Source organism: Canis aureus, chromosome 15, assembly GCF_053574225.1.
Source record: "Canis aureus isolate CA01 chromosome 15, VMU_Caureus_v.1.0, whole genome shotgun sequence".
NCBI lineage: Eukaryota > Metazoa > Chordata > Mammalia > Carnivora > Canidae > Canis > Canis aureus.
The window spans coordinates 49,374,010-49,386,370 of NC_135625.1; the positions used below are offsets into that span (position 1 = coordinate 49,374,010).

The 12,361-nt window shown below is 43.8% G+C and overlaps 1 protein-coding gene and 1 pseudogene across 3 annotated transcripts in view; one reads left to right on the plus strand and one right to left on the minus strand.

Annotated features, from left to right (window-relative positions):
- Nucleotides 1-12,361, minus strand: part of DPP6 (dipeptidyl peptidase like 6) — an 823,115-nt gene that overhangs the window by 665,851 nt on the left and 144,903 nt on the right. The gene's annotated exons all lie outside the window — the stretch shown is intronic.
- Nucleotides 7,619-9,377, plus strand: LOC144285110 (rRNA-processing protein FCF1 homolog pseudogene; annotated as a pseudogene).

Below are 12,361 nucleotides of genomic sequence, written 5' to 3' on the forward strand. Positions count from 1 at the left end.
GGGAAGGGTGATAGTCAGCCATCAGCGAGGAAGGGTGACTAGGAGTTTTCCAGCCGTGGAAAGGAAGAGGGACAGGAAACAACCATGCACACCAAGGTGTGGAGGCCAGACAGCACGAGATGCTGGAGGAAAAGCCAGGAGTTCAGGTGGCTGAGGTGCAGGGCCCATGGAATGAGGCTTCGGATGGAGCAGCTGCCCCGAGAGGTGCCATGCCACAAGCCAGGCCACAAACACGGATCTTGAGTCCCAGCCGACAGCTGAAATCTTGGGAAAGCATCTTGGGAAAGCAAACCTGTGGCAGGAAACTTCCCCCGAGGTGTACACTTACTCATTTGACAGACCAGACAAGAAGTGTGGCAAGGCAGTGCTGCTTTTAATGTCTCATGACATTTTACATTTCTTTCTTTCCCAGATAAACTCTTCCCTTTTATTTATCGTCCCCAAACACGAATTTTATCCACTGCCTGGGAAGAAACTGGAAACCCCGAGGGAGATCTGGCTGTTGCTTTTTGAAAGGACACATCTTAAAAATAACCTCATTTCTTTTAAATTGGTCACAGCATGAAATGAGGTGTCTGGGAAGAGGACAATGAATAATGTAGAAATGCCAGCGACTTTGGGGGTGCCCTTTGAGGAGGCTGTTCCTGAGTTTTCTCCTTCTTCATGTTTGGCCTTGGGAATGCATCATTTATGTCCTCATTTCCATCCTGGACTGCTTGTTAGGGGAAATAATGAATAAGTAGAATGGCACGCAGAGGCAGACAAGACCAATTCTGAGTCACAGCCTCACAGAGGCACAGGGTTAGATCCTGGAGGTGCTAGGAGTGATCAGGACACGTATTTCTCCTACCCTCCTCTGGCCCCTGAAGGCCCATGCCCCAAGCCTTGTCTTTCAGAAGCTCAGATTCCAGTGGAAAAGAAATTAAAAACAGACAATTTTGTTTGAGGTGCAGTAAATGCTCCAAAAACCATGCACAAAAGGTGTCCTAGAAGCCTGTCACAGTGACATCAAACAGATTAAGGGATTAGGGTGGCTTTCAGGAAGAGGGGACAAAAATAGAGGCTCTCTCCCTTAAAAGCTTCCAGCAAAACAGCACAGTAGCTGTCCAGCAGAGGGGAGAGGCAAGAGTGGATCCCCCCTGGAGGTTCCAGAGGGAGCCCAGGCCTACTGACACCTTGATTTCAGATTTGGGACCTCCAGGACTGTGAGGTGGTGTGTGTCTACGGGTCTGAGACACCCAGTTTGTAGTGTTTTGTCACAGCAGCTACCGAAAACTAGTACTGTCAGAGATAGGCTGACTTCTTAACCTGGGTATGATGTCAAGTCACCAGAGGAGTTCACGGGAGCCAGAGAAGGACAGCCCCTCCTCCTGACACATATTCCACCTCCCAAATACAGCCGCTGCCTCAGACTGATGCAATCAAGTGAGAAATCCTGCCATAAACACATCTACTTTAGGTGCTAACATTAGGTGTGGAATTCTTATATTTAAAGCAAATAAGGTGGGCTTTAAGGATTCAGTGTTTCCCAAACTTTTTAGCCATGAATGTTTGTCTGCACAAGCAGAAATTTTTAAAGGACAGGTGGAAGATCTCCATGTGTAGTTTCCCTTGAGGTCTGTGTGAGCAAAGGCCCAATCTTATTTCAAAGGGGCTGTAAAGCTGACAGTTAAATATATATACATATTACTGACGTTAAAAGAATTAGATTAAATTAGATTATTCATAATTGTATTTTTAAGTGAAACTTTATATTCTATCAGTCACCAGATTTTGTTTGAGCTCCATGAATGTGAGAAGAGGCCAGTCCTGGAGCAATGAAGACTAGGAAACATGCCAAGAGCTGATGATTCAGAACAATCAGATGTGCTCAGACTTTTCAATGCTGAGCTAGAATTGTGTCATAAAAGGAAATATGGGCTACCCTCATCCCTAAAAGCTAGGCTGTCAGAACTCCTTTTTCAAAGATGGACATAGATTTTTCCCTTCTCTTTCCAGCCTGGCGTCACTGAAGTTTGTATCTTGCCTTTAAGTGAGCTGGGTCAACCAGAGATTTTTCATGTTTTTCCCTAGATATCTATCTGTTCTTGAAGCATTTTGATGCATGCCTCCTTGAGAAGGCCCTTCTTTGTGAATGCCAGTGTTTGGAAGGCAACTGACCTTGAGTAACACTGACCCAGACAGTGAAACGGGTACCAGATACGCAACCAGGTCTTCCTGGAACACTCAAGGTTCATCGATTCCTGAACAGTGAGTGGGTGGCAGACTCAGTTGCTCATGCACACATGCCGACACTCCACTGTTTGATGTAGTAAGGTTGACCATCAGGCATTTTACGGTACAAGTTACCTTTCCAGGGTTTTCACTGACCCCATGAGCCAATTCCAGGGTATTTTGATCCTAAAGATCTCTGAGTTTGTAGAAAACTCTCCAAAGACTCCCTGAGTAAAATGCTGACTCTGTTTGTTTCATTTTGGGGAGAGAAGAGTGTGCCACCTGAACTTCAAAACCACTGCAAGTGAGGATACAGCTGATACACTCGGTGGCCAACTGCCTGGTTTTGGGAGCCTGAAGGGACTTCGGAATGTCTTAAATGAAAACATCCACTTCATTACATTGTCGACATAATTGCTAATGGAGAGGTCATTAAAAGTGAGGCATTTATGCTGAAGCTTTTGAGAAACGCTCTGAGGAATGGTTTAAGACCTTTGTTCACAAAATGTTTGTTGTCTTTAAGATCGCTGTAGGCAAATCCATAGCTGGTCATTTCCATTCTGTTTTCTACACTTTTTCACTCTGGCTCCCGAGGCCATGCTTGCCAGGGATTCCTGTTAGGAATTCTGAGGCTGAACTACCTGTTTACATTCTCCCTTGGCCTCCCAGCTGTCTCAGCAGTGATTCTTGCATGACTTCTACTTGGACTTGTTCTGACCACTGTACTGAGCACTCACCATGTATATTTCAAGTTCTTGATCATAAAAGGGCCTCCAAGAGAAGTAATTTTCTCAACAACTCTTTCCTACCTTAATTTCAAGGCAGTGCCTGGCCCTAGAGGAGCTCCACGAGCAATCCCGGTAAGGAGTCTGTGTTCTGTGTTGAGATGACAGCCCTTGGAGTTAATCTAGGGATCAGACTGCACTCCCTCATCAACCACCTTCTTGGGTGGGGGGACTGACTTAGGACATCTTGTTTCACACTCATTTTTCCTCCAGGAATGCCACGTAGGGGTGAAGGAGCACAGAGGGAAATGGTGATTAACTCTGGCGCCACTAGCCCATCAGTTCAACTGTCATAACCAGATCACTCAATTAACCCACCTTTCAGGATTACAGGTAAGTGTCAAGTACACAAAATTATGGCTAATATTCAGTGCATATATGATCACAGGGGAGGGGGGAGGGATAATACCATGTTCCCTCCTTCTCCATACCTCTTGCTCCCCTCTGTTTGCCCTAAAGGTATGCCAGCTGCCTGCCCTTCCTTTCCAGAACAATGGCATCTTGCAATAAGGACCTCATACCATTGCAATTATTCATGGCATGCCAGGTGATATTCCAAGTGTTTCTCATGTATTAACTCAAACTTTACAACAAATTGGTGAGGAAGATATGATAACTACTTTGCCTAGTCTTATAAATAAGCTGAAGTCCAAAAGCAGGGAAGTGACTTATGGGGGTTAAACGATGAGTAAATGGTGGATAAAGTCACTACTGAAGCTCCAGCAGTCTGAGTCCAGGAAGGTGCACCTGCCCACCATGCTACCTTGCCTACCATGAAGACGCTGAGGGTGGGGGGCACCCACCAGCCACCAAACAAGAAAATGCAGCTCCTACAGGCAGTGATGAGATGTGAGGTGTGTCCTTGACTGAATTCTACATGTGAAGCTTTTGTAAATGGTTCCATCAGCTCCTTATGCAGCCACACTGGTATCTGCATCTACGGAATAACTGGGCTGTGACTTGAGAAGAGCTCGTGTCATACCAACATACTTTTTCATGTGAACTTATATAAACAAGTACATATTTTAAAGGTGCAGTTGCTTTAAGGAAGGAGCCAAGTTCCACTGGCTCTGTCTCCTGTTCCTCCCCCATCCCCCACCACACCCCTGTGGCTCTCATTAGAAACCCTAGGACTCAGGGAAGGCACAATTGGAAAATGATGTCTCTAAACCAAAGCCTGGGGTCTGGCTTCTATGAGCTAGTCAAGGTGGGCATTAACCGGCTGACACAGCACTCAAGGGACACACTTGATCTTCCTGGCTGAACTCCATCTGCTCCCCATGCTCGCCTGTATCCTGCTTCTGTTTGCCCAGCTGAGCTCTGATGTCTTATCTGGGAGGTTTCCCTCTCTTGACTCCTGCCAAAGACCCAGTGACCTCATTCCTTGTCCTGGGCTATCTGCGTGTCTCCAACAATAAGCGGGTTACTGTGCTCCCACATGAGAGGCTGAGTGTGGAGATACCGGGATCATCCCCGTGCCCCTAAAATCACGAGTCATCTCTGACTCCTCAGACACGCAAAGGGAGGGAAGGTGGACCTGCTGAGTGGAACCCCTGCCTGGGCTGCTTCTCTGGTGAATGTCAGCTCTGTGGGCATCCAAGGCTCACTGAGTCTTCTCAGGTGTGGAGAGCCAGGTGGGGGAATGTGCAGTGGCTTTTCATGTACACCACAGACCCTTCTCTCTCCCTGCACTTGAGCTGGAGGCTGGACTTTGAAACTTTGGTGCATTAATTCATATTCCTATTCCCTAAGTAACGATAGCAGAAAATGGGCTTTTGTGAGTCTCTGGCCGCAAGCGTTCTGAGGCACTTTGACTAATTCAATGCAGTGATCAGAGCTGGCCATGCAACTCTTTATTATCTGTTGCATTATCTTTATCTAATTGCATGCACTTTGGTGTCATCCAACAACTCTAGAACTCTACATGCTTATTAGCATGCCTTTGGGTGAAGGATGTAGCCTTCCTGCAGGTTTCTAATCACCCCTTCAAAGTGTGCCCACAACACAGACCATATGCCAAGGGGACAGCTGGTATGCCTTCCTCAGTGTTGTTAAACAGCTCAGCCCAGTTTGGTGTGGATACAAGAGCACTCACAATGCGTATCTGCATTCCAACCCTGTCTGGAAAGAGAAATGAAAGTTGCAAATCTTCATTTTGCACAATATATTTAGAGAGACTTGACTCAAAGGGTGTCAGTGAAGCCTTGAGTGAGCCACAGGAGGGGCGTGTCACCGGGCCACTGGGCGGGGCACTGGGCGGAACAGACCTGAGTCAGGATTACACAGGGGGTGTGGTCTCCTGTCTTAGCCCTCTCCTAAACGGCAGGTAACTCCTACTGTATTATAGAAATGGGCATCATAGGTAGCTAAAGTCCCAGGCAGTTTCCACCAGATTACAGAATGCAGAAACAGTTTTTCTAGAGCAACAGAGCATTTTGGTCAGGGAACTTTAGTGTTGCTCTAATGACACACAGTTCAAAAATATTCTGATTTGACACTCTACCTGCTAGGTAGAGAGATGGTCATAGTACCATGGAAAAAGTTGCTGTGGTCTTTTTCTTTCATTTAAATTGATAATTAGATAATACAGATTTCTAATCAAAAACAACTTACCACATTCTTATATTTATAGAACTATCTTCTTAATGATCCGCATCTTCCCTAATGGGACTGTCTTTGCTACTACTTTTGCTGATAACCACAAAAAAAAAATACTCAGCAAAAATAGTCACACATAGAAAATTTGTATTTAACTCATACTTTTTAAAAATTTCAGACAAAATATTACAAATGCTAACTATTGACATTTTAAGCAGGTCCTCCCAAAGTAAATCCTACTGTTTCCCTAAAAACTGTTTTATCTTCTCAGCATAGACTTATGTTGGACCATCAGGAAGAACATGTTCAGAATCAAACAATACATGAAATCCCAAAAAGGAGAGGATTTATTTTCAGACAGTTGTAAGCAGCCGCATACAATGTTCAGGGCACTAATTCTACAATCTTTCAATTTCAAAAGAAATTTTGAGAACTAAAGTTAAAGGAACTTGATTATTCAGACAGAAGCAAAGAGAGACTTTTCAGGTAGGATGCTATTCACTCACTCATTGTTCGACAAATATTCATGGAGAACCATGGATGTACCTACCAGGCCCTGTGCCAGGTGCCTGGATGCATCAGAGAACAAATCAGCCAAAGATCCTTATACTAGTTCAGCCAGTATTCCTATGGGGGTGGGGAGGAGGGACAATAATAAAACAGGCCTAAAAAGAAAATTACTCATACAACACGCTGGAAGGTGAGTTGGGACTATCAGGAGTGATGAGAAGGGTGAACTACAATCTTAAACAGATTGGGCAATGTAGATGTCACTGAGAAAGTAACACTGCAGCAAAGCCTTGAAGGACACCTGGGGAGAACATTCCAGCAGATGGAGGGGCCAGCATGGAGGCCCACAGGGTGAGAAGGGGGAGGCACATCATCGTGGGACCTTTAGTCAATGTAGGAATCCTTGGTTTTACTCCCAGAGACGTGAAGAGCCCTTGCATGCTTCCCAGCACAGCAGGGGCCAGGCAGCCCTCATGTGGGGCAGGGGACAGTAATGGACTTGGCTGGCCAGCCATGAGCTGGATGGGAAATAGGAAGCAGATCTCGGATGATGATGGGAAAACCTTTCCCAGGAGTCCATTAAAGTAAGTAAAATGGTGTAAAAGGAAATGGTAGACACCGAGGGCCAGAAATGACTGCTCTCGTGCTTCAGAGACACTATGATCAACCCCAAGAGCAATAAAAGGCTTTAAGAGCAAGATTGCTTTCTCCTCAGCTATGGCAAAATAAAGACCTGTTGGAGCAGAAGCAGCACAGTGAGAAAGATCATGGGGAGGCAGGGGCAGGGACATCGGGATTCTGTTCAGGTGCTCTCCTTGTACCTGTGCAAACAAAAGCCCTGCTGATTGATATGATCCCGTCAGAGCCACAGGACAGCCAAGAGGAAGCGCAGCAGTGATTGAGTATTCAGTGAGGCCAGCGGCCCAACGAGGAAGCCAGATGCCCCTGCTCATCACAGCCTGCTCCCGTTTCCATGGTAACAGCACCCCGTCTCTCACGATGTCCCCCTCTGCCTTTAAGAGATAACCAGTCATTTGGGGGATGAATTTGAGAGGAACTAAAAATCTAGAAAAAAAGGACGAGAAATCCATGACATGCTTCTACATACAAACCGGAGATTAACTGGTCATAGGCAGGATGCTAATTGGGGAGAAAGAGTACGAGTTAGATGTTTTTGCTGACATTTCCTATTTTTCAGATGAAGACACTCTTTAGTTCCCACAGTGCAATTAACCTCATCCTGAATCCACTAAGAAGGAAGAGCACAGCATACATCAAGGACAGACTCAGGGCTGAGGCTGCTTTCTATACCGGGAACCTTCCAAGTCTCCCCATACGAGCCCTGACTTCTCTGACTTGAAGGGTTTCCCATCAAAGGCCCAGAGCCTTGGCTCAGAGGCTCACCCTTAGCAACAGCCTACAGGCCAACATTGGCTTCTGCCCTGGCTATCTAGGGACCTACCTATCCACCCCTCCTCCTACCCTCCCTGCACCCCCGGCCCCTATGCACCATGAGCCAGTGCAACTGTGTTTCAGGTAACTGGTTCCCTTGCCCCCAAAATAAAGTAAGTGACAGGAGAGGTAGACTCATGCCCTCCAACATCGGATTCCCCCAAAGAAATCTCCAGCTGAAGATCGTTGAGAACTAAGTAGCTGTGAGATACAAGAAGGCAGAGTGAAACTATCTATGCAAGTTTAGCAAGCATTAGCCCTGCCCAAGCTGATGATGAAGCCCAGAAACAATGAAGGGCAACTCATCCACATTAACATTCATCCCTTTGTACTCATCAGCTCCAGTGAGGTTATGCTGTAGTAACATCATCTCAGCGATTTACAAACCAAAGTTTGTATCTTTCCCATTGAACAGCTGCTATCTGAAATATTGTTTGTTTCCATGGCAAAAGGAACAATAACTCCCGTGCTGGCTCTTAAAGCTTCCACTTACAAGTGCTACATGCACTGCCACTCCCGTTTCATTAGCTAAAGTAAAGCACAGGCACACTGCACTCTAAAGGGGCAGAGGAGCACAATCCCTGCAGAGCTGTCCACAGGACCTGGAAGTATCTGCAGAGCTGCATTGGCGACCCCTACGCCTACCTACGTGAGAAGCCAGCCCTCTTCCAACACTTAGCTTGAGTGCCAGTTTGAGAAAACCTAAACCAACGTGACTTCTCTGCTCCACTCCTCCACTTCCCAGCCAGTGGCGTCTCCCATCTATGCTTCCACCAAACCCATCATCCTCATGTAAGCTGTACTTGAGCTTTACTCCTTCTGGGTTGTCATTGTTGTCAGTGTGCGCTGGAGTAGGAGGGTACCCAAGTATAGAGCTCCAAACAGGTGCACTCACTTGAGATTCAGCAGATCACCTGAAGAACACTTCCCTCATGCTTGGCAATAGAGAGCAGACATTTGCAAATGGGAAAAAAAATAGGTTGCTCATGAGAAGGAAGACCTAAGAGCTCATCTGGGAAAGTAGCTAGGTATTCTATAATGTAGCTCAAGTGTCCTAGGAAATTACAGCAATCTCCCTCAGGAAGATTCCTGAGAAGACCTGTAACGGTGGGTGGAGAAGGAAGCCATCCTTGAGGCAAGAACAAAATGAGAAGGAAGGAAGGGGACCTCATGGCTTTGTCTACTGCAGAAATGTGAAGGCAGTTCTGTCTTTCCTCAGGAACTATGGAGATGAGGATCAGTGAGCAGAGGCTACAGGGAAGCACAGGTCAGGAAATGCATCTCCAAAAGAAACAAGAGTGTGGCATGAACAAAGGGAAGTAAAGAAAGCAAGAAAGTCTGCAACTATGAAGCGCATGCTTAGTCTCTGGGATCAGGTGCTTAAAGAGAAGGATAGATCAAAACCTAAAAAGAAAGAAAAGAAAGGTGCCAGTGCAATCTAGGAAAGAGAAATCCCCCAATATCCTTCTTGTTTAATCTTCCAACATAAGACACAGCCTGGCCCACCTTACTACAATCTGGTTGATCCAACTTTATCAACTTTTCCATTGAAGCCAAACCTTATTTAGTACAGTCAATGACAAACTGTCTATATGCCAAGCCCTTATATAACTGCACAGTGACTGAAACTGGGGCAAAAGTATTGACTGGCTCTAAGGACTGCCAAAGATCCAAAATTTGAATAATGCCTATGCATACACAAAATGCTTAGTACATAGAGTAACTCAACACAAGTGTTACATTGTGGCCACAGTTGACCGGGACCTTAAATGAAGGATGTAGAAGATCCCTGGATTCCCATCATGTACATTTCTCTAAACATGTTGAACCAGATAGCTATGGAGCCTCTTGGTTCTAATTCCTAAAAGATAGGGTTCCTCTGCCTTCTTTTACCAATTTTTTTCTGCTACCATTTCATATAGAAACCTGCTACGGCATATCAATTATTCCTCCTACCCATTTGCTCTGTTACAAGCTGAATATGGTTAAATACACTCACTTTTTTGTTTTGAAATTGATATTTTGTATCATTTTAAATTTTGTTTTTTATATAAATCAGATGATTTCTCACATTAAAAAATGGGAAAAATGTATCTCTAGTAATTGGAGCTGGTTCACCCTGGGGTGGGCTCCCTTGTGGGGCTGTGAACACCTGTAACTCTAAAAAAGTGTCACAAAGAGATGAGATAACTTCACCTCTCATGACTTTTATAGAGGTTTCTTATATTTTTTAAAAGATTTTATTTATTTATCCATGAGAGACACAGGGAGAGAGAGGCAGAGACATAGGCAGAGGGAGCAGCAGGCTCCATCCAGGAAGCCCAACGCGGGGCTCAATCCCAGGACTCCGGTATCATGCCCTGAGCCAAAGGCAAATGCTCAACCACTGAGCCACCCAGGCGTCCCATATTTATTTGTTTTTATTTTTTAATGGGATTTTGCACAAGGCATATGAAAGATCTGAATAAAGTTTAAAAAATTGAGTGTACTGGGGAAAATGATTAGGGGAACTGGATGTTGGTATTTTCCTACCTTTAATTTCGGCTGTACCCCATCTCCTTATTTGTGTGTGGTTCTTCCCATGCACTGCTCACTTACCCCATTCCTGCCCCCTCTCCTGCTGGCTGATGCCCCCTCAGATACATCAATGTACAATGTATCAAGTATGGTGGATACATACAATTATATAAACACATTAAGGGCCATACAACAACTATCCCATTGTTCCATGAAAGCTGCTGTATGAATTCCAATAGTTCTGTCTTTAAAATAAATCTTCCCAAACAGTAAATAACAGGAGTAGAAAAAATTGATTGGTCTTCTCAACTCCATATTGGGGAACATGCCCATGTCCCCTATTGCACTTTTTTATTTTTACATAAGCACGGTAAGACTGACCCCAAATTATCTAAGGTACAAGCTGATATCAAATGAAACCCGAGCACTATAGGAAGTTTACACAGTGACTTTCACAATGAACTGTGATGACCTAGAAAATCCTTAAGTTCCTTCAGAATTAAAAAAAAAAAAAAAAAAAAAAAAAAAAAGTGTGTGTGTGTTTCACTATCAGGCAAATTGCTGGGATGATGTTAATGCCTTCAAGTTGTTTATCTATAAATGCAGGGTAAGTGTAAGGAAGTTTGTCATTTTTCAAACTAATCCCTGTTTTAGGCCCCAAGAATGTTGGATCTGTAGTCACAGGAGATGCCCTCCTCCCAGCCTCCCTCTGGGGTTCTGATCACTGCCTTGTGCTCATATACAGCATCTGTCCCCAGAGCCTGCTGCTTGTGCCCCTGCCACCCACGATGCTCTGACTGGGAAGCTGGGTTTTCACCACCTGGAATTCTACCATCTGGACATACAGGCCTTCCTCGCTTCTAGTCTTCTTGTAAAGTTACATCTGTATCTATATATCTTTCTCACTCATGGGGCAAAACTGAACATGTCCTGTGCTCCTGGGCAAACAGCAAGAAAGACATGGAGGAAAAAAATAAAACCATTGGGGAAACCAAGTCAGGGCAAAATCTTATACTACTGTGGCAAAATGGTTTGTTTTTCCCTTTGGCAATTAGCACATCCATTTGGAACCAAATTAATTTAGACTGTTAGATTTCATCTTGGTCATACTTTTTAAACTCAGTGATATAATTAAGTTAATTCCTCCACTCAATTATGATACCGCAGAGTATACTAAAAACACAGGAGAGAATGGAAGGCTGGGTTTCTCTGAGGTCCAGAGAACACAAGTGACTTGCCAAATATTATTCACATAATTACTTGTAGTCTTCTCATTTGTAAAATTAGAGATTATCAAATTTTAAAATGTTCTATTTCAGATAATTTCACAATGCTAGATCACTCTAAAGATAAATGTCCCAAAAGTCATTAACCAAAAAGGCTGAGTGGTTCTCTCTCTCTCTCTCTCTCTCTCTCAACATGTACATAAAATCAATCCCACATGCTTAAAATGAAAGCAAATCATAATATGGCACATAGGCACTCAGTGCCCTTAACATTAAATTTATTAAGCAGAATTTAATTTTGAAAGGATTACCGTACATATTATTTTTATAGGCAATGCTCTATGAAAGGGATCAATATTGTATATTGCAGAGAAGCATTCTGCATGCAGTTGATAAATGCATTGTTATAGTCAGAGTAATTAAAAGGAACGGGGTTATATACAATCAGCATGTACATCTTACTCAGCAACTCCTGCCAGTTGCTTGCAAAAATTAAACTCATTAATCATTCTGACGCTACAGAAGAAAAAGCTTTATGTACAAAATTGAAAAGCTCTATTTTATGAAGAAAAAATGTCCAAAGCCAACATCTAGAGAAATTCCTGTCTACACAGTGACGTTAGAATATTAATCTCATGTAGGAAAGTGAGTTGATTCCATTGTCAAAAATATAAATTAATATTATGTTATTCTAACGCTTCAGACCTCCTTAAATCTACAGGTAACATATACAAGTAAATTATTTAAAAGTGTGTGCTGACAGCACACACATACACACACACAGACACACAAAGCATGCCATATGAAGTAGGCTTCCATGCCCACTTCAGAATGTCTTACTGCTACACAAAACTCAAATCCACTGAGAAAACATATGTTCACTTTCCACAAACAACTTGGGCTTTAAGCAAACACATATTTTTTTTGACTGGCTCTAGAGACCAAAGGCTTGTTAACACACTGATATTTGTTTGGTATCATTCACAGTTGACAACTGACTCATCCAACTGAAGAGTAATTAGGTTTATCCTTATTAATTTTTCAAGCCAACAGATGAGC